General features: G+C 41.3%; 2 non-coding genes and 6 pseudogenes across 2 annotated transcripts; all 8 read left to right on the top strand.

Moving 5' to 3' along the window:
* Nucleotides 1–2,778: 2,778 nt before the first annotated feature.
* Nucleotides 2,779–2,887, top strand: LOC138409375 (5S ribosomal RNA; annotated as a pseudogene).
* Nucleotides 2,888–3,377: 490 nt separating this feature from the next.
* LOC138409050 (5S ribosomal RNA) lies at nt 3,378–3,496 on the top strand. Its single transcript, XR_011242371.1, has one exon. It is a non-coding gene; the product is annotated as a 5S ribosomal RNA (ribosomal RNA).
* A 6,785-nt stretch (nt 3,497–10,281) lies between these two features.
* Nucleotides 10,282–10,390, top strand: LOC138409374 (5S ribosomal RNA; annotated as a pseudogene).
* A 490-nt stretch (nt 10,391–10,880) lies between these two features.
* Nucleotides 10,881–10,989, top strand: LOC138409373 (5S ribosomal RNA; annotated as a pseudogene).
* Nucleotides 10,990–11,479: 490 nt separating this feature from the next.
* On the top strand, nt 11,480–11,588 carry LOC138409810 (5S ribosomal RNA; annotated as a pseudogene).
* Nucleotides 11,589–12,079: 491 nt separating this feature from the next.
* On the top strand, nt 12,080–12,188 carry LOC138409869 (5S ribosomal RNA; annotated as a pseudogene).
* A 6,782-nt stretch (nt 12,189–18,970) lies between these two features.
* LOC138409372 (5S ribosomal RNA) lies at nt 18,971–19,079 on the top strand (annotated as a pseudogene).
* A 490-nt stretch (nt 19,080–19,569) lies between these two features.
* LOC138409049 (5S ribosomal RNA) lies at nt 19,570–19,688 on the top strand. Its single transcript, XR_011242370.1, has one exon. It is a non-coding gene; the product is annotated as a 5S ribosomal RNA (ribosomal RNA).
* Nucleotides 19,689–20,296: the final 608 nt, after the last annotated feature.

Below are 20,296 nucleotides of genomic sequence, written 5' to 3'. Positions count from 1 at the left end.
GGTGGGATTCGGAGGTAGGATGATAGGATGGGTTGGGAGATTGTACGAGGGAGCAGCCAGTAGGATCAAAGTCAATGGGATAATAACAAATGAATTCAGATTGGAAAGGTCAGTCAGGCAGGGATGTCCGCTATCAGCTTTGCTATACTCACTGTCGGCAGAGCCGTTGGCGGTGCTCATCCTACAAAACAGGAGGATAAAAGGCATAAAGCTACCGGGTGAAAAGGAGAGCACACTATAACAGTATGCAGACGATACGACAGTGACAGTGAGAGATAAGGAAAGCGTGATAGAGGTATTACAAAGCGTAGGACTGTATGGCAGGGCATCAGGAGCACGACTAAACATAGAAAAATCTGAAATAATGTATTCTGGAGAAACAAGAGAAGGGATGGAAGAGACAGGATTGAAGGAAAACAAAGATTATTTCAAGGTGCTAGGAGTTAATATAGGAATTAAAGGAAAGGAAGGGAGAGACAGGCAATATGAAGGGATAGTGAACAGTATCAGGAAGACATTAGGATTTTGGAAGAAAAGAAGATTAAAACTAAAAGGGAAGGTGATAGTGGTAAATTCGCTCATAATGAGTCGGCTGGTATATGTGATGAATGTGATGGATGTGCCTGAGAAAGTGATGAAAGAGGTGGAAGGGATAGTAAACGATTTTTTGTGGGAAGGGAAGGGAGTTAGAATAGCAAGGAAAGTACTAGAAAATGAGTATGAGGACGGGGGACTGAAACTAGTTAATTTAGAGGGAAAAAAGAAAGCACTAAGGGTGAAAATGATGGCGAGATACTTAAAAGATAAAAGGGATCAAGTGTGGAAGGTGTTTTTGGGAGATGCAATAAATAAATGTGGAGGATGCGGAGAGAGTGGATTGCTCATGGAACTAAAAAAAGGAATGATGGATGGGGTGACTGAAATATACAAAGAGATGCTTGGAGCATGGGGAGAGTTTTTGAGAGGAGTGAAGTATGAATGCAAGAATGTGAGACAGGTATGGGAGCAACCAGTGTTTTTAAATCCAAAGATTATGGCACAGGGAGAAACTATTTTCAACAGGGTGATATGGAGGGCAGGGATAAGAAAGGTAAGGGATATGGTGTATGAGTACATACCAGGTTTCACGGGAGCACAGGTTATTGTGGATGAAGTTAGAGGGAATGGGGAGGAAATATGGCTGGGCACAGCAAAAGGAGTAATAGAGAAAATAAAGACAGCAATGCCTAAAGAATGGATGGAAATGATTGAGAGAGAGAGCGAGGTGAGGGGGGAAGATAAAATAGAGATGTATGTGGGAGAAGGAGAATGCAAGGTGAGACTGGCAAATGTGAAAACCAGAGTGTTTTATAAATGTATGAGAGGGAAAGAGATAAGGAGACCGGCTGCAGAGAAAGTATGGATCAAAGTTATGAATGGAATGGATGTGGAGAGCATATGGGAGAATCTGGGAGTGAAATGGAATAGCATTGAATGCGAACACTTTGATTTCATGCTAAGGCACAACCGGATTTTTAATAATCTAATAATAAGTAAGTTTGACTGCAAAGTTGAAAAGGAATGTGATGTATGTGGGGAGGGAGTGGAAACATGTATGCATGAGTTTGTTGAATGCAAAGAACTAAGGGGATATTTTGAAAAAATAAAGAAATTAATCAATAAATGTTGGAAAGGGGAATGGGCAGAGAGAATGGAATGGAAGAAGCTGTGGCTGTTTGGTGTGAATGAAAGAAAGAAGGGATGCAATGTAAACCTTATGAACTATGTACTGAGCCATGCAAGGTATGCAGTTAAAATAAGAAGGAACAAGGCTCACTACGAGAAAAGGATTGGTGATGTATGGACTGTTTTTAAAAACGTAACAGAAAGAGATGTGAGACAGATATGGGGCTATATTGCAGAAGACGAGTTCAGAAAAGGATTTGTGGATGAAAGTACTATTATTGAAATAATAAATGGAGATGTGAATGAGGTGAGAATGAATTTTGGTTAAAAGGGATGTTTATTTTTATGATTCGATTTTGATTTTATTAATTTATTGATTTGTGTGTTTTTCTGTGAAGTAAATAATATGCAAGTAAAATGTACAGGCCTGGAAACGGGATGACATATTACAAAATGTGTTTAAATGTAATGTACATAAATATGCATAAAATGTAAATGTAAACTATTTTTGATAATAAAAGAAAAAAAAACAAAAAACACGCCCGATCTCGGAAGCTAAGCAGGGTTGGGCCTGGTTAGTACTTGAATGGGAGACCACCTGGGAATACCAGGTGCTGTAAGCTTTTTAGACTTTTCTTTGCAGAGGGTGCTGTTGCTGCTGCTTCAGAGGAGACACCTCTTGGAAAGAGCAGGAAAGACTGTTCATCAAAGGAAAAAAGAATATGGAACCCTCACATCATCACTGAAAGGTGAAAGTGAGCATTCATCAGATTTGTTTCTAATCAAAACACTAATTTATTCATGTTTTATTAACATATCATTTTCAAATTGTCTTATTTGGAGAGAGCGATGAAAGAGCAGGAAGTTTACTCTGCATCAGGGAAACAACTGGATATGAAACACTGACAATATTGCTGAAGGTCATTTTTGAAAATTGTAATGATTTTTTTCTTGCAACGATATGACAAAATTGCACCTTGAGATTGATTTTGGAACAATTGACCCCCCCGCCCACCCACACCTCAAGATTCTATGGTTGCAAAGCAACAGAAGAACCATTGATGATGGTGATGATTCACATGTATAAAGGAGGTATTGTGGGTGGAGTTAATCGCTTACGGCCATACCACCCTGAACACGCCCGATCTCGGAAGCTAAGCAGGGTCGGGCCTGGTTAGTACTTGGATGGGAGACCGCCTGGGAATACCAGGTGCTGTAAGCTTTTTAGACTTTTCTTTGCAGAGGGCGCTGTTGCTGCTGCTTCTGAGGAGACACCTCTTGGAAAGAGCAGGAAATACTGTTCATCAAAGGAAAAAAGAATATGGAACCCTCATATCATTACTGAAAGGTGAAAGTGAGCATTCATCAGATTTGTTTCTAATCAAAACACTACTTTATTCATGTTTTATTAACATATCATTTTCAAATTGTCTTATTTGGAGAGAGCGATGAAAGAGCAGGGAGTTTACTCTGCATCAGGGAAACAACTGGATATGAAACACTGACAATATTGCTGAAGGTCATTTTTGAAAATTGTAATGATTTTTTTCTTGCAACGATATGACAAAATTGCACCTTCAGATTGATTTTGGAACAATTGACCCTCCCGCCCACCCACACCTCAAGATGCTATGGTTGCAAAGCAACAGAAGAACCATTGATGATGGTGATGATTCACATGTATAAAGGAGGTATTGTGGGTGGAGTTAATCGCTTACGGCCATACCACCCTGAACACGCCCGATCTCGTCCGATCTCGGAAGCTAAGCAGGGTCGGGCCTGGTTAGTACTTGAATGGAAGACTGCCTGGGAATACCAGGTGCTGTAAGCTTTTTAGACTTTTCTTTGCAGAGGGCGCTGTTGCTGCTGCTTCAGAGGAGACACCTCTTGGAAAAAGCAGGAAAGACTGTTCATCAAAGGAAAAAAGAATATGGAACCCTCACATCATCACTGAAAGGTGAAAGTGAGCATTCATCAGATTTGTTTCTAATCAAAACACTACTTTATTCATGTTTTATTAACATATCATTTTCAAATTGTCTTATTTGGAGAGAGCGATGAAAGAGCAGGGAGTTTACTCTGCATCAAGGAAACAACTGGATATGAAACACTGACAATATTGCTGAAGGTCATTTTTGAAAATTGTAATGATTTTTTTCTTGCAACGATATGACAAAATTTCACCTTGAGATTGATTTTGGAACAATTGACCCCCCCAACCCACCCACACATCAAGATGCTATGGTTGCAAAGCAACAGAAGAACCATTGATGATGGTGATGATTCACATGTATAAAGGAGGTATTGTGGGTGGAGTTAATCGCTTACGGCCATACCACCCTGAACACGCCCTTGAACGCACCACGGAGTGACGACATCAACCATCGACCCGGAAGCAAGCCACCACGGGTGGCTGCGGAGGAACTATTTTTCTTTTTTTTTTTCTCTCTTTTCCAGCTTTTCTTGTACTCTCTCTACATCTCCCTATTTTTCTACCTCATATATGTAAATCCAACCGGACATTAGTGTTGTGATTGTCTTGTTGTGTGTATGTGTGTGTCCCCCGCGGCAGTGACGCACTGTGAGGGGGAATCGTAGCCTGCTAGGAAGTGCTCCCGAGACAATGGCAGAGACAAGCACGGAGCGGCGGAGTTTAACCGCTGACACCCACGGAGGTGACAGCGGTGGAGAGACGGAGCTGACGCAGGGTAAGTGCTGCAAAATAAATGAGAGGAACCACAGGGAGCAGACAGTGATGGTAGAGATGGAGGGCGAGGACACGGCTATGGAGCTGATGCGTTGCGTACGCGAGCTATGTGGAGGGCTACTGGCGTGCCGACAGATAACCGAAAAAAAATATGAAATGACGATGAGCCATCCGAAAGGAAAGGACAGGCTCATGGAAGGCTTTAAGATTGGGGAGAATCGGGTGCACGTCAGAGAGCTAGTAAATGACGAGCTAATAGTGTCTTTCATGAATCTGCCATTTTATATTGAGGACAGGGAGATACTGGCAAAGCTACAACTCTGGGGAGTATCAGCAGTATCTCCCATTAAAAGAAGGATGTGGCCAGGGACAAATGTAGCTGATGGGACAAGGTTCCTGAAAGTAAAATTTAATAATGAAATACAATCACTGCCGTATTCCGCGAGATTTGACACAGCGCTGGGAGCTGAGTACTTCAGGGTGCTGCATGATAAGCAGGTGAAGGTGTGCAGGTTGTGCATTAAACCAGGGCACATAATGAGAGAGTGCCCTGAATTTCACTGCAACAGATGTGGAGTGCAGGGTCATTATGCAAGGGAATGCATGCAGGGGAAGAAGAGATGTGAACTATGCCAGAACCTTATGAGTGAATGCAGATGCAATAAGAGTGAGGCAGAAGATAACACAAGTGAGAGTGGACAAGAAAGTGAGAGCGGAGGCAGTGAGGAGGGGGAGGCAGAGTATATGGAAAGTGAGGAGGAGGGAGCCGGAAAAGAAACGGAGGAGACAGAGAAAGAGGATGCAGGCAAGCAGGAAGGAGAGATGCCGACAGAGGAGACGGAAGGCGGAAAGAAAGATGGAGCGAACCGGAAGGAAAGGAAGGAGAGAACGAAAGGAAACAACGAGGAGGAGAATGCGGGAAGGAGGAGAGGAGCGCTGGCACGTGAGGTGAGGACAGAAGGGACGGCAGACAGGAGGAGTGACGGGGTGGAGAAGAAAGGTCCCAAAACGAAGGAGACGAGAGGGCCAGAGAAGGGGGCGACTGTCGAAAGGCAAGACGGAAAGGAGGAAGCAGGCCCGGGGAGAACGCGACGAGAGGATGACACAGGAAGGACGGAGAATGCACTGAGTGGAGCTAAGCCCACAGAGACTGCAGAGGAGACTACCACACCACAGACGGTAGGATCCGAAACAGACATGGATATAGAGGAACAAATGAAACAACTAAGAAAAAGACAGAATACTAAGAGGCATACGAGGAATAATAAGAAAAGTAAAACTAAGGAAATAACAAAATGAAAGTAAAAATAATAATAATGTTAACAATAATTTCAATAAATGCAAGGGGGCTAAAGAACAAAAACAAAAGACATCAGATATATGGGAAGAGTAATTATGACATAATATGCTTACAGGAAACACACTGGAATGAGAGATGTATGAAAGAGGTGGAGGATGAATGGAGGGGAGAAGTATTTGCAAATAATGGAGATGGGAATGCGAGGGGTGTAGCAATATTAACAAAAAAAGGAGTGATAGGGAATGTGAGAAGGTGTGAAGATGAGGGAGATGGGAGGATGATAGGGATCAAATTTGAATATACGAATGAGGAAATGAAGCTGGTAAATGTGTATATGCCGAATGAGGAGAAAGAAAGAAAGGTGATGATTGAAAAGATGGGAACGATGTGTGATGACAACTGCATGATTGTAGGGGACTTCAATGTGTGGTGTGAGAAACTGGACGTGTCAACAAACATGCACTTTAAAAATGACACAACAAGAGAGGTATTAAAAAAATTAAAAAGTATGAAAGGACTGAGTGACGTATGGAGAGAAAGAAATCCAGAGAGGAGAGCGTTCTCAAGAACACAACTGGTAAAAGGGGAATTAAAACAGAGTAGGATAGATTTAGTATTAAGCACAAAAAGCATAGCAGAAAGGATAAAAGGTATAGAATATAGAACCACAACGTATAGTGATCATAAGGAGTTAAAATTTACAATAGGGGGGGGGGACAAAGAGAAGAGGAGGGGGAGTGTGGTGCATGAATGGTCAGTTGCTTAAAGATGAAAAATATAAAAAAGAAGTGAGAGAATATATAATGTGGGAGATGAATGACAGTATGTATGAAGAAGACACAGGGAGGTGGTGGGAAACATTGAAACAGGGGATAAGGAACATAAGCAAAAAACACAGCAGGAACCGGGGAAAGAAAGAGAGAGAGAGAGAGAAAAGGTTAAAAGAGGAGGTAGAGGAAGAAGAGAAGAAAGCAGGGGAAGGGGGTAATTATGACATTGAGGGATACATAAGGAAGCAAGACGAACTAAAAGAAATAGAAAAAAGGAAATGTAAAGGAGCAATAATAAGAAGTAGAGCTAAATATTCTATAGAGGGAGAAAAAAGTACAGGGTATTTCTTAGGGCTAGAGAAGGTGAGACAGGAGAAAAATTATTTTGAGCAAGTGGAGGGAAAGAGAGGTGAAAAAATAACCGACTTTGTGGGGATAGTGGAAAGAATAGAAGATTTTTATAGAGAGTTATATAGGAAAGAGGAGGTAGATGCTGAGAGCAGCAAGCAAGTGATAAACCAGATGGATGCTAAATTGAGTGATGAGGATAGGGAGATGTGTGAAGGAGAGATCAGTAAGGATGAGATAAAGATAGCAATAAATGGGTTAGGGAGAAATAAAAGTCCAGGGATAGATGGGATAATAGGAGAATTCTATATAGAATTCAAAGGAGAACTAGCGCCAGTGTTAGAGAAACTATTCAGAAATATAGAGGAGAAGGGAGAAATGCCGCACAGTATTATAACGGGATTAGTTAGCATAATTTACAAAAAAGGGAGCAGGGACAAACTAGAAAACTACAGACCACTGACAGTGTTAAATGGAGACTACAAAATATTCGCAAAGGTGTTAGCAAACAGGATTAAGGAAGTGATAGGGACAGTGGTGGGAAAAACACAAGCATATAGCATACCAGGAAGAGACATAGCGGACACAGTAAGTAGTATTAGGGACACAATAACATACATGAAGGAGAACAATGTAGGGGTAGCAGTCAGTTTAGATCTTAACAAAGCATTCGATAGAGTAGATCACGGTTATTTAAACAAAGTATTAGAGAAGGTGGGATTCGGAGGTAGGATGATAGGATGGGTTGGGAGATTGTACGAGGGAGCAGCCAGTAGGATCAAAGTCAATGGGATAATAACAAATGAATTCAGATTGGAAAGGTCAGTCAGGCAGGGATGTCCGCTATCAGCTTTGCTATACTCACTGTCGGCAGAGCCGTTGGCGGTGCTCATCCTACAAAACAGGAGGATAAAAGGCATAAAGCTACCGGGTGAAAAGGAGAGCACACTATAACAGTATGCAGACGATACGACAGTGACAGTGAGAGATAAGGAAAGCGTGATAGAGGTATTACAAAGCGTAGGACTGTATGGCAGGGCATCAGGAGCACGACTAAACATAGAAAAATCTGAAATAATGTATTCTGGAGAAACAAGAGAAGGGATGGAAGAGACAGGATTGAAGGAAAACAAAGATTATTTCAAGGTGCTAGGAGTTAATATAGGAATTAAAGGAAAGGAAGGGAGAGACAGGCAATATGAAGGGATAGTGAACAGTATCAGGAAGACATTAGGATTTTGGAAGAAAAGAAGATTAAAACTAAAAGGGAAGGTGATAGTGGTAAATTCGCTCATAATGAGTCGGCTGGTATATGTGATGAATGTGATGGATGTGCCTGAGAAAGTGATGAAAGAGGTGGAAGGGATAGTAAACGATTTTTTGTGGGAAGGGAAGGGAGTTAGAATAGCAAGGAAAGTACTAGAAAATGAGTATGAGGACGGGGGACTGAAACTAGTTAATTTAGAGGGAAAAAAGAAAGCACTAAGGGTGAAAATGATGGCGAGATACTTAAAAGATAAAAGGGATCAAGTGTGGAAGGTGTTTTTGGGAGATGCAATAAATAAATGTGGAGGATGCGGAGAGAGTGGATTGCTCATGGAACTAAAAAAAGGAATGATGGATGGGGTGACTGAAATATACAAAGAGATGCTTGGAGCATGGGGAGAGTTTTTGAGAGGAGTGAAGTATGAATGCAAGAATGTGAGACAGGTATGGGAGCAACCAGTGTTTTTAAATCCAAAGATTATGGCACAGGGAGAAACTATTTTCAACAGGGTGATATGGAGGGCAGGGATAAGAAAGGTAAGGGATATGGTGTATGAGTACATACCAGGTTTCACGGGAGCACAGGTTATTGTGGATGAAGTTAGAGGGAATGGGGAGGAAATATGGCTGGGCACAGCAAAAGGAGTAATAGAGAAAATAAAGACAGCAATGCCTAAAGAATGGATGGAAATGATTGAGAGAGAGAGCGAGGTGAGGGGGGAAGATAAAATAGAGATGTATGTGGGAGAAGGAGAATGCAAGGTGAGACTGGCAAATGTGAAAACCAGAGTGTTTTATAAATGTATGAGAGGGAAAGAGATAAGGAGACCGGCTGCAGAGAAAGTATGGATCAAAGTTATGAATGGAATGGATGTGGAGAGCATATGGGAGAATCTGGGAGTGAAATGGAATAGCATTGAATGCGAACACTTTGATTTCATGCTAAGGCACAACCGGATTTTTAATAATCTAATAATAAGTAAGTTTGACTGCAAAGTTGAAAAGGAATGTGATGTATGTGGGGAGGGAGTGGAAACATGTATGCATGAGTTTGTTGAATGCAAAGAACTAAGGGGATATTTTGAAAAAATAAAGAAATTAATCAATAAATGTTGGAAAGGGGAATGGGCAGAGAGAATGGAATGGAAGAAGCTGTGGCTGTTTGGTGTGAATGAAAGAAAGAAGGGATGCAATGTAAACCTTATGAACTATGTACTGAGCCATGCAAGGTATGCAGTTAAAATAAGAAGGAACAAGGCTCACTACGAGAAAAGGATTGGTGATGTATGGACTGTTTTTAAAAACGTAACAGAAAGAGATGTGAGACAGATATGGGGCTATATTGCAGAAGACGAGTTCAGAAAAGGATTTGTGGATGAAAGTACTATTATTGAAATAATAAATGGAGATGTGAATGAGGTGAGAATGAATTTTGGTTAAAAGGGATGTTTATTTTTATGATTCGATTTTGATTTTATTAATTTATTGATTTGTGTGTTTTTCTGTGAAGTAAATAATATGCAAGTAAAATGTACAGGCCTGGAAACGGGATGACATATTACAAAATGTGTTTAAATGTAATGTACATAAATATGCATAAAATGTAAATGTAAACTATTTTTGATAATAAAAGAAAAAAAAACAAAAAACACGCCCGATCTCGGAAGCTAAGCAGGGTTGGGCCTGGTTAGTACTTGAATGGGAGACCACCTGGGAATACCAGGTGCTGTAAGCTTTTTAGACTTTTCTTTGCAGAGGGTGCTGTTGCTGCTGCTTCAGAGGAGACACCTCTTGGAAAGAGCAGGAAAGACTGTTCATCAAAGGAAAAAAGAATATGGAACCCTCACATCATCACTGAAAGGTGAAAGTGAGCATTCATCAGATTTGTTTCTAATCAAAACACTAATTTATTCATGTTTTATTAACATATCATTTTCAAATTGTCTTATTTGGAGAGAGCGATGAAAGAGCAGGAAGTTTACTCTGCATCAGGGAAACAACTGGATATGAAACACTGACAATATTGCTGAAGGTCATTTTTGAAAATTGTAATGATTTTTTTCTTGCAACGATATGACAAAATTGCACCTTGAGATTGATTTTGGAACAATTGACCCCCCCGCCCACCCACACCTCAAGATTCTATGGTTGCAAAGCAACAGAAGAACCATTGATGATGGTGATGATTCACATGTATAAAGGAGGTATTGTGGGTGGAGTTAATCGCTTACGGCCATACCACCCTGAACACGCCCGATCTCGGAAGCTAAGCAGGGTCGGGCCTGGTTAGTACTTGGATGGGAGACCGCCTGGGAATACCAGGTGCTGTAAGCTTTTTAGACTTTTCTTTGCAGAGGGCGCTGTTGCTGCTGCTTCTGAGGAGACACCTCTTGGAAAGAGCAGGAAATACTGTTCATCAAAGGAAAAAAGAATATGGAACCCTCATATCATTACTGAAAGGTGAAAGTGAGCATTCATCAGATTTGTTTCTAATCAAAACACTACTTTATTCATGTTTTATTAACATATCATTTTCAAATTGTCTTATTTGGAGAGAGCGATGAAAGAGCAGGGAGTTTACTCTGCATCAGGGAAACAACTGGATATGAAACACTGACAATATTGCTGAAGGTCATTTTTGAAAATTGTAATGATTTTTTTCTTGCAACGATATGACAAAATTGCACCTTGAGATTGATTTTGGAACAATTGACCCCCCCGCCCACCCACACCTCAAGATTCTATGGTTGCAAAGCAACAGAAGAACCATTGATGATGGTGATGATTCACATGTATAAAGGAGGTATTGTGGGTGGAGTTAATCGCTTACGGCCATACCACCCTGAACACGCCCGATCTCGGAAGCTAAGCAGGGTCGGGCCTGGTTAGTACTTGGATGGGAGACCGCCTGGGAATACCAGGTGCTGTAAGCTTTTTAGACTTTTCTTTGCAGAGGGCGCTGTTGCTGCTGCTTCTGAGGAGACACCTCTTGGAAAGAGCAGGAAATACTGTTCATCAAAGGAAAAAAGAATATGGAACCCTCATATCATTACTGAAAGGTGAAAGTGAGCATTCATCAGATTTGTTTCTAATCAAAACACTACTTTATTCATGTTTTATTAACATATCATTTTCAAATTGTCTTATTTGGAGAGAGCGATGAAAGAGCAGGGAGTTTACTCTGCATCAGGGAAACAACTGGATATGAAACACTGACAATATTGCTGAAGGTCATTTTTGAAAATTGTAATGATTTTTTTCTTGCAACGATATGACAAAATTGCACCTTGAGATTGATTTTGGAACAATTGACCCTCCCGCCCACCCACACCTCAAGATGCTATGGTTGCAAAGCAACAGAAGAACCATTGATGATGGTGATGATTCACATGTATAAAGGAGGTATTGTGGGTGGAGTTAATCGCTTACGGCCATACCACCCTGAACACGCCCGATCTCGGAAGCTAAGCAGGGTCGGGCCTGGTTAGTACTTGAATGGAAGACTGCCTGGGAATACCAGGTGCTGTAAGCTTTTTAGACTTTTCTTTGCAGAGGGCGCTGTTGCTGCTGCTTCAGAGGAGACACCTCTTGGAAAAAGCAGGAAAGACTGTTCATCAAAGGAAAAAAGAATATGGAACCCTCACATCATCACTGAAAGGTGAAAGTGAGCATTCATCAGATTTGTTTCTAATCAAAACACTACTTTATTCATGTTTTATTAACATATCATTTTCAAATTGTCTTATTTGGAGAGAGCGATGAAAGAGCAGGGAGTTTACTCTGCATCAAGGAAACAACTGGATATGAAACACTGACAATATTGCTGAAGGTCATTTTTGAAAATTGTAATGATTTTTTTCTTGCAACGATATGACAAAATTTCACCTTGAGATTGATTTTGGAACAATTGACCCCCCCAACCCACCCACACATCAAGATGCTATGGTTGCAAAGCAACAGAAGAACCATTGATGATGGTGATGATTCACATGTATAAAGGAGGTATTGTGGGTGGAGTTAATCGCTTACGGCCATACCACCCTGAACACGTCCGATCTCGGAAGCTAAGCAGGGTCGGGCCTGGTTAGTACTTGAATGAGAGACCGCCTGGGAATACCAGGTGCTGTAAGCTTTTTAGACTTTTCTTTGCAGAGGGTGCTGTTGCTGCTGCTTCAGAGGAGACACCTCTTGGAAAGAGCAGGAAAGACTGTTCATCAAAGGAAAAAAGAATATGGAACCCTCACATCATTACTGAAAGGTGAAAGTGAGCATTCATCAGATTTGTTTCTAATCAAAACACTACTTTATTCATGTTTTATTAACATATCATTTTCAAATTGTCTTATTTGGAGAGAGCGATGAAAGAGCAGGGAGTTTACTCTGCATCAGGGAAACAACTGGATATGAAACACTGACAATATTGCTGAAGGTCATTTTTGAAAATTGTAATGATTTTTTTCTTGCAACGTTATGACAAAATTGCACCTTGAGATTGATTTTGGAACAATTGACACTCCCGCCCACCCACACCTCAAGATTCTATGGTTGCAAAGCAACAGAAGAACCATTGATGATGGTGATGATTCACATGTATAAAGGAGGTATTGTGGGTGGAGTTAATCGCTTACGGCCATACCACCCTGAACACGCCCTTGAACGCACCACGGAGTGACGACATCAACCATCGACCCGGAAGCAAGCCACCACGGGTGGCTGCGGAGGAACTATTTTTCTTTTTTTTTTTCTCTCTTTTCCAGCTTTTCTTGTACTCTCTCTACATCTCCCTATTTTTCTACCTCATATATGTAAATCCAACCGGACATTAGTGTTGTGATTGTCTTGTTGTGTGTATGTGTGTGTCCCCCGCGGCAGTGACGCACTGTGAGGGGGAATCGTAGCCTGCTAGGAAGTGCTCCCGAGACAATGGCAGAGACAAGCACGGAGCGGCGGAGTTTAACCGCTGACACCCACGGAGGTGACAGCGGTGGAGAGACGGAGCTGACGCAGGGTAAGTGCTGCAAAATAAATGAGAGGAACCACAGGGAGCATACAGTGATGGTAGAGATGGAGGGCGAGGACACGGCTATGGAGCTGATGCGTTGCGTACGCGAGCTATGTGGAGGGCTACTGGCGTGCCGACAGATAACCGAAAAAAAATATGAAATGACGATGAGCCATCCGAAAGGAAAGGACAGGCTCATGGAAGGCTTTAAGATTGGGGAGAATCGGGTGCACGTCAGAGAGCTAGTAAATGACGAGCTAATAGTGTCTTTCATGAATCTGCCATTTTATATTGAGGACAGGGAGATACTGGCAAAGCTACAACTCTGGGGAGTATCAGCAGTATCTCCCATTAAAAGAAGGATGTGGCCAGGGACAAATGTAGCTGATGGGACAAGGTTCCTGAAAGTAAAATTTAATAATGAAATACAATCACTGCCGTATTCCGCGAGATTTGACACAGCGCTGGGAGCTGAGTACTTCAGGGTGCTGCATGATAAGCAGGTGAAGGTGTGCAGGTTGTGCATTAAACCAGGGCACATAATGAGAGAGTGCCCTGAATTTCACTGCAACAGATGTGGAGTGCAGGGTCATTATGCAAGGGAATGCATGCAGGGGAAGAAGAGATGTGAACTATGCCAGAACCTTATGAGTGAATGCAGATGCAATAAGAGTGAGGCAGAAGATAACACAAGTGAGAGTGGACAAGAAAGTGAGAGCGGAGGCAGTGAGGAGGGGGAGGCAGAGTATATGGAAAGTGAGGAGGAGGGAGCCGGAAAAGAAACGGAGGAGACAGAGAAAGAGGATGCAGGCAAGCAGGAAGGAGAGATGCCGACAGAGGAGACGGAAGGCGGAAAGAAAGATGGAGCGAACCGGAAGGAAAGGAAGGAGAGAACGAAAGGAAACAACGAGGAGGAGAATGCGGGAAGGAGGAGAGGAGCGCTGGCACGTGAGGTGAGGACAGAAGGGACGGCAGACAGGAGGAGTGACGGGGTGGAGAAGAAAGGTCCCAAAACGAAGGAGACGAGAGGGCCAGAGAAGGGGGCGACTGTCGAAAGGCAAGACGGAAAGGAGGAAGCAGGCCCGGGGAGAACGCGACGAGAGGATGACACAGGAAGGACGGAGAATGCACTGAGTGGAGCTAAGCCCACAGAGACTGCAGAGGAGACTACCACACCACAGACGGTAGGATCCGAAACAGACATGGATATAGAGGAACAAATGAAACAACTAAGAAAAAGACAGAATACTAAGAGGCATACGAGGAATAATAAGAAAAGTAAAACTAAGGAAATAACAAAATGAAAGTAAAAATAATAATAATGTTAACAATAATTTCAATAAATGCAAGGGGGCTAAAGAACAAAAACAAAAGACATCAGATATATGGGAAGAGTAATTATGACATAATATGCTTACAGGAAACACACTGGAATGAGAGATGTATGAAAGAGGTGGAGGATGAATGGAGGGGAGAAGTATTTGCAAATAATGGAGATGGGAATGCGAGGGGTGTAGCAATATTAACAAAAAAAGGAGTGATAGGGAATGTGAGAAGGTGTGAAGATGAGGGAGATGGGAGGATGATAGGGATCAAATTTGAATATACGAATGAGGAAATGAAGCTGGTAAATGTGTATATGCCGAATGAGGAGAAAGAAAGAAAGGTGATGATTGAAAAGATGGGAACGATGTGTGATGACAACTGCATGATTGTAGGGGACTTCAATGTGTGGTGTGAGAAACTGGACGTGTCAACAAACATGCACTTTAAAAATGACACAACAAGAGAGGTATTAAAAAAATTAAAAAGTATGAAAGGACTGAGTGACGTATGGAGAGAAAGAAATCCAGAGAGGAGAGCGTTCTCAAGAACACAACTGGTAAAAGGGGAATTAAAACAGAGTAGGATAGATTTAGTATTAAGCACAAAAAGCATAGCAGAAAGGATAAAAGGTATAGAATATAGAACCACAACGTATAGTGATCATAAGGAGTTAAAATTTACAATAGGGGGGGGGGACAAAGAGAAGAGGAGGGGGAGTGTGGTGCATGAATGGTCAGTTGCTTAAAGATGAAAAATATAAAAAAGAAGTGAGAGAATATATAATGTGGGAGATGAATGACAGTATGTATGAAGAAGACACAGGGAGGTGGTGGGAAACATTGAAACGGGATAAGGAACATAAGCAAAAAACACAGCAGGAACCGGGGAAAGAAAGAGAGAGAGAGAGAGAAAACGTTAAAAGAGGAGGTAGAGGAAGAAGAGAAGAAAGCAGGGGAAGGGGGTAATTATGACATTGAGGGATACATAAGGAAGCAAGACGAACTAAAAGAAATAGAAAAAAGGAAATGTAAAGGAGCAATAATAAGAAGTAGAGCTAAATATTCTATAGAGGGAGAAAAAAGTACAGGGTATTTCTTAGGGCTAGAGAAGGTGAGACAGGAGAAAAATTATTTTGAGCAAGTGGAGGGAAAGAGAGGTGAAAAAATAACCGACTTTGTGGGGATAGTGGAAAGAATAGAAGATTTTTATAGAGAGTTATATAGGAAAGAGGAGGTAGATGCTGAGAGCAGCAAGCAAGTGATAAACCAGATGGATGCTAAATTGAGTGATGAGGATAGGGAGATGTGTGAAGGAGAGATCAGTAAGGATGAGATAAAGATAGCAATAAATGGGTTAGGGAGAAATAAAAGTCCAGGGATAGATGGGATAATAGGAGAATTCTATATAGAATTCAAAGGAGAACTAGCGCCAGTGTTAGAGAAACTATTCAGAAATATAGAGGAGAAGGGAGAAATGCCGCACAGTATTATAACGGGATTAGTTAGCATAATTTACAAAAAAGGGAGCAGGGACAAACTAGAAAACTACAGACCACTGACAGTGTTAAATGGAGACTACAAAATATTCGCAAAGGTGTTAGCAAACAGGATTAAGGAAGTGATAGGGACAGTGGTGGGAAAAACACAAGGATATAGCATACCAGGAAGAGACATAGCGGACACAGTAAGTAGTATTAGGGACACAATAACATACATGAAGGAGAACAATGTAGGGGTAGCAGTCAGTTTAGATCTTAACAAAGCATTCGATAGAGTAGATCACGGTTATTTAAACAAAGTATTAGAGAAGGTGGGATTCGGAGGTAGGATGATAGGATGGGTTGGGAGATTGTACGAGGGAGCAGCCAGTAGGATTAAAGTCAATGGGATAATAACAAATGAATTCAGATTGGAAAGGTCAGTCAGGCAGGGATGTCCGCTATCAGCTTTGCTATACTCACTGTCGGCAGAGCCGTTGGCGGTGCTCATCCTACAAAACAGGAGGATAAAAGGCATAAAGCTACCGGGTGAAAAGGAGAGCACACTATAACAGTATGCAGACGATACGACAGTGACAGTGAGAGATAAGGAAAGCGTGATAGAGGTATTACAAAGCGTAGGACTGTATGGCAGGGCATCAGGAGCACGACTAAACATAGAAAAATCTGAAATAATGTATTTTGGAGAAACAAGAGAAGGGATGGAAGAGACAGGATTGAAGGAAAACAAAGATTATTTCAAGGTGCTAGCAGTTAATATAGGAATTAAAGGAAAGGAAGGGAGAGACAGGCAATATGAAGGGATAGTGAACAGTATCAGGAAGACATTAGGATTTTGGAAGAAAAGAAGATTAAAACTAAAAGGGAAGGTGATAGTGGTAAATTCGCTCATAATGAGTCGGCTGGTATATGTGATGAATGTGATGGATGTGCCTGAGAAAGTGATGAAAGAGGTGGAAGGGATAGTAAACGATTTTTTGTGGGAAGGGAAGGGAGTTAGAATAGCAAGGAAAGTACTAGAAAATGAGTATGAGGACGGGGGACTGAAACTAGTTAATTTAGAGGGAAAAAAGAAAGCACTAAGGGTGAAAATGATGGCGAGATACTTAAAAGATAAAAGGGATCAAGTGTGGAAGGTGTTTTTGGGAGATGCAATAAATAAATGTGGAGGATGCGGAGAGAGTGGATTGCTCATGGAACTAAAAAAAGGAATGATGGATGGGGTGACTGAAATATACAAAGAGATGCTTGGAGCATGGGGAGAGTTTTTGAGAGGAGTGAAGTATGAATGCAAGAATGTGAGACAGGTATGGGAGCAACCAGTGTTTTTAAATCCAAAGATTATGGCACAGGGAGAAACTATTTTCAACAGGGTGATATGGAGGGCAGGGATAAGAAAGGTAAGGGATATGGTGTATGAGTACATACCAGGTTTCACGGGAGCACAGGTTATTGTGGATGAAGTTAGAGGGAATGGGGAGGAAATATGGCTGGGCACAGCAAAAGGAGTAATAGAGAAAATAAAGACAGCAATGCCTAAAGAATGGATGGAAATGATTGAGAGAGAGAGCGAGGTGAGGGGGGAAGATAAAATAGAGATGTATGTGGGAGAAGGAGAATGCAAGGTGAGACTGGCAAATGTGAAAACCAGAGTGTTTTATAAATGTATGAGAGGGAAAGAGATAAGGAGACCGGCTGCAGAGAAAGTATGGATCAAAGTTATGAATGGAATGGATGTGGAGAGCATATGGGAGAATCTGGGAGTGAAATGGAATAGCATTGAATGCGAACACTTTGATTTCATGCTAAGGCACAACCGGATTTTTAATAATCTAATAATAAGTAAGTTTGACTGCAAAGTTGAAAAGGAATGTGATGTATGTGGGGAGGGAGTGGAAACATGTATGCATGAGTTTGTTGAATGCAAAGAACTAAGGGGATATTTTGAAAAAATAAAGAAATTAATCAATAAATGTTGGAAAGGGGAATGGGCAGAGAGAATGGAATGGAAGAAGCTGTGGCTGTTTGGTGTGAATGAAAGAAAGAAGGGATGCAATGTAAACCTTATGAACTATGTACTGAGCCATGCAAGGTATGCAGTTAAAATAAGAAGGAACAAGGCTCACTACGAGAAAAGGATTGGTGATGTATGGACTGTTTTTAAAAACGTAACAGAAAGAGATGTGAGACAGATATGGGGCTATATTGCAGAAGACGAGTTCAGAAAAGGATTTGTGGATGAAAGTACTATTATTGAAATAATAAATGGAGATGTGAATGAGGTGAGAATGAATTTTGGTTAAAAGGGATGTTTATTTTTATGATTCGATTTTGATTTTATTAATTTATTGATTTGTGTGTTTTTCTGTGAAGTAAATAATATGCAAGTAAAATGTACAGGCCTGGAAACGGGATGACATATTACAAAATGTGTTTAAATGTAATGTACATAAATATGCATAAAATGTAAATGTAAACTATTTTTGATAATAAAAGAAAAAAAAACAAAAAACACGCCCGATCTCGGAAGCTAAGCAGGGTTGGGCCTGGTTAGTACTTGAATGGGAGACCACCTGGGAATACCAGGTGCTGTAAGCTTTTTAGACTTTTCTTTGCAGAGGGTGCTGTTGCTGCTGCTTCAGAGGAGACACCTCTTGGAAAGAGCAGGAAAGACTGTTCATCAAAGGAAAAAAGAATATGGAACCCTCACATCATCACTGAAAGGTGAAAGTGAGCATTCATCAGATTTGTTTCTAATCAAAACACTAATTTATTCATGTTTTATTAACATATCATTTTCAAATTGTCTTATTTGGAGAGAGCGATGAAAGAGCAGGAAGTTTACTCTGCATCAGGGAAACAACTGGATATGAAACACTGACAATATTGCTGAAGGTCATTTTTGAAAATTGTAATGATTTTTTTCTTGCAACGATATGACAAAATTGCACCTTGAGATTGATTTTGGAACAATTGACCCCCCCGCCCACCCACACCTCAAGATTCTATGGTTGCAAAGCAACAGAAGAACCATTGATGATGGTGATGATTCACATGTATAAAGGAGGTATTGTGGGTGGAGTTAATCGCTTACGGCCATACCACCCTGAACACGCCCGATCTCGGAAGCTAAGCAGGGTCGGGCCTGGTTAGTACTTGGATGGGAGACCGCCTGGGAATACCAGGTGCTGTAAGCTTTTTAGACTTTTCTTTGCAGAGGGCGCTGTTGCTGCTGCTTCTGAGGAGACACCTCTTGGAAAGAGCAGGAAATACTGTTCATCAAAGGAAAAAAGAATATGGAACCCTCATATCATTACTGAAAGGTGAAAGTGAGCATTCATCAGATTTGTTTCTAATCAAAACACTACTTTATTCATGTTTTATTAACATATCATTTTCAAATTGTCTTATTTGGAGAGAGCGATGAAAGAGCAGGGAGTTTACTCTGCATCAGGGAAACAACTGGATATGAAACACTGACAATATTGCTGAAGGTCATTTTTGAAAATTGTAATGATTTTTTTCTTGCAACGATATGACAAAATTGCACCTTCAGATTGATTTTGGAACAATTGACCCTCCCGCCCACCCACACCTCAAGATGCTATGGTTGCAAAGCAACAGAAGAACCATTGATGATGGTGATGATTCACATGTATAAAGGAGGTATTGTGGGTGGAGTTAATCGCTTACGGCCATACCACCCTGAACACGCCCGATCTCGTCCGATCTCGGAAGCTAAGCAGGGTCGGGCCTGGTTAGTACTTGAATGGAAGACTGCCTGGGAATACCAGGTGCTGTAAGCTTTTTAGACTTTTCTTTGCAGAGGGCGCTGTTGCTGCTGCTTCAGAGGAGACACCTCTTGGAAAAAGCAGGAAAGACTGTTCATCAAAGGAAAAAAGAATATGGAACCCTCACATCATCACTGAAAGGTGAAAGTGAGCATTCATCAGATTTGTTTCTAATCAAAACACTACTTTATTCATGTTTTATTAACATATCATTTTCAAATTGTCTTATTTGGAGAGAGCGATGAAAGAGCAGGGAGTTTACTCTGCATCAAGGAAACAACTGGATATGAAACACTGACAATATTGCTGAAGGTCATTTTTGAAAATTGTAATGATTTTTTTCTTGCAACGATATGACAAAATTTCACCTTGAGATTGATTTTGGAACAATTGACCCCCCCAACCCACCCACACATCAAGATGCTATGGTTGCAAAGCAACAGAAGAACCATTGATGATGGTGATGATTCACATGTATAAAGGAGGTATTGTGGGTGGAGTTAATCGCTTACGGCCATACCACCCTGAACACGCCCTTGAACGCACCACGGAGTGACGACATCAACCATCGACCCGGAAGCAAGCCACCACGGGTGGCTGCGGAGGAACTATTTTTCTTTTTT

This window comes from Paralichthys olivaceus, chromosome 5 (assembly GCF_024713975.1).
Source record: "Paralichthys olivaceus isolate ysfri-2021 chromosome 5, ASM2471397v2, whole genome shotgun sequence".
Taxonomy (NCBI): Eukaryota; Metazoa; Chordata; class Actinopteri; order Pleuronectiformes; family Paralichthyidae; genus Paralichthys; species Paralichthys olivaceus.
The sequence above is the reverse complement of the archived record's forward strand: the minus strand, read 5'-3'. Positions and strand labels throughout refer to the sequence as shown.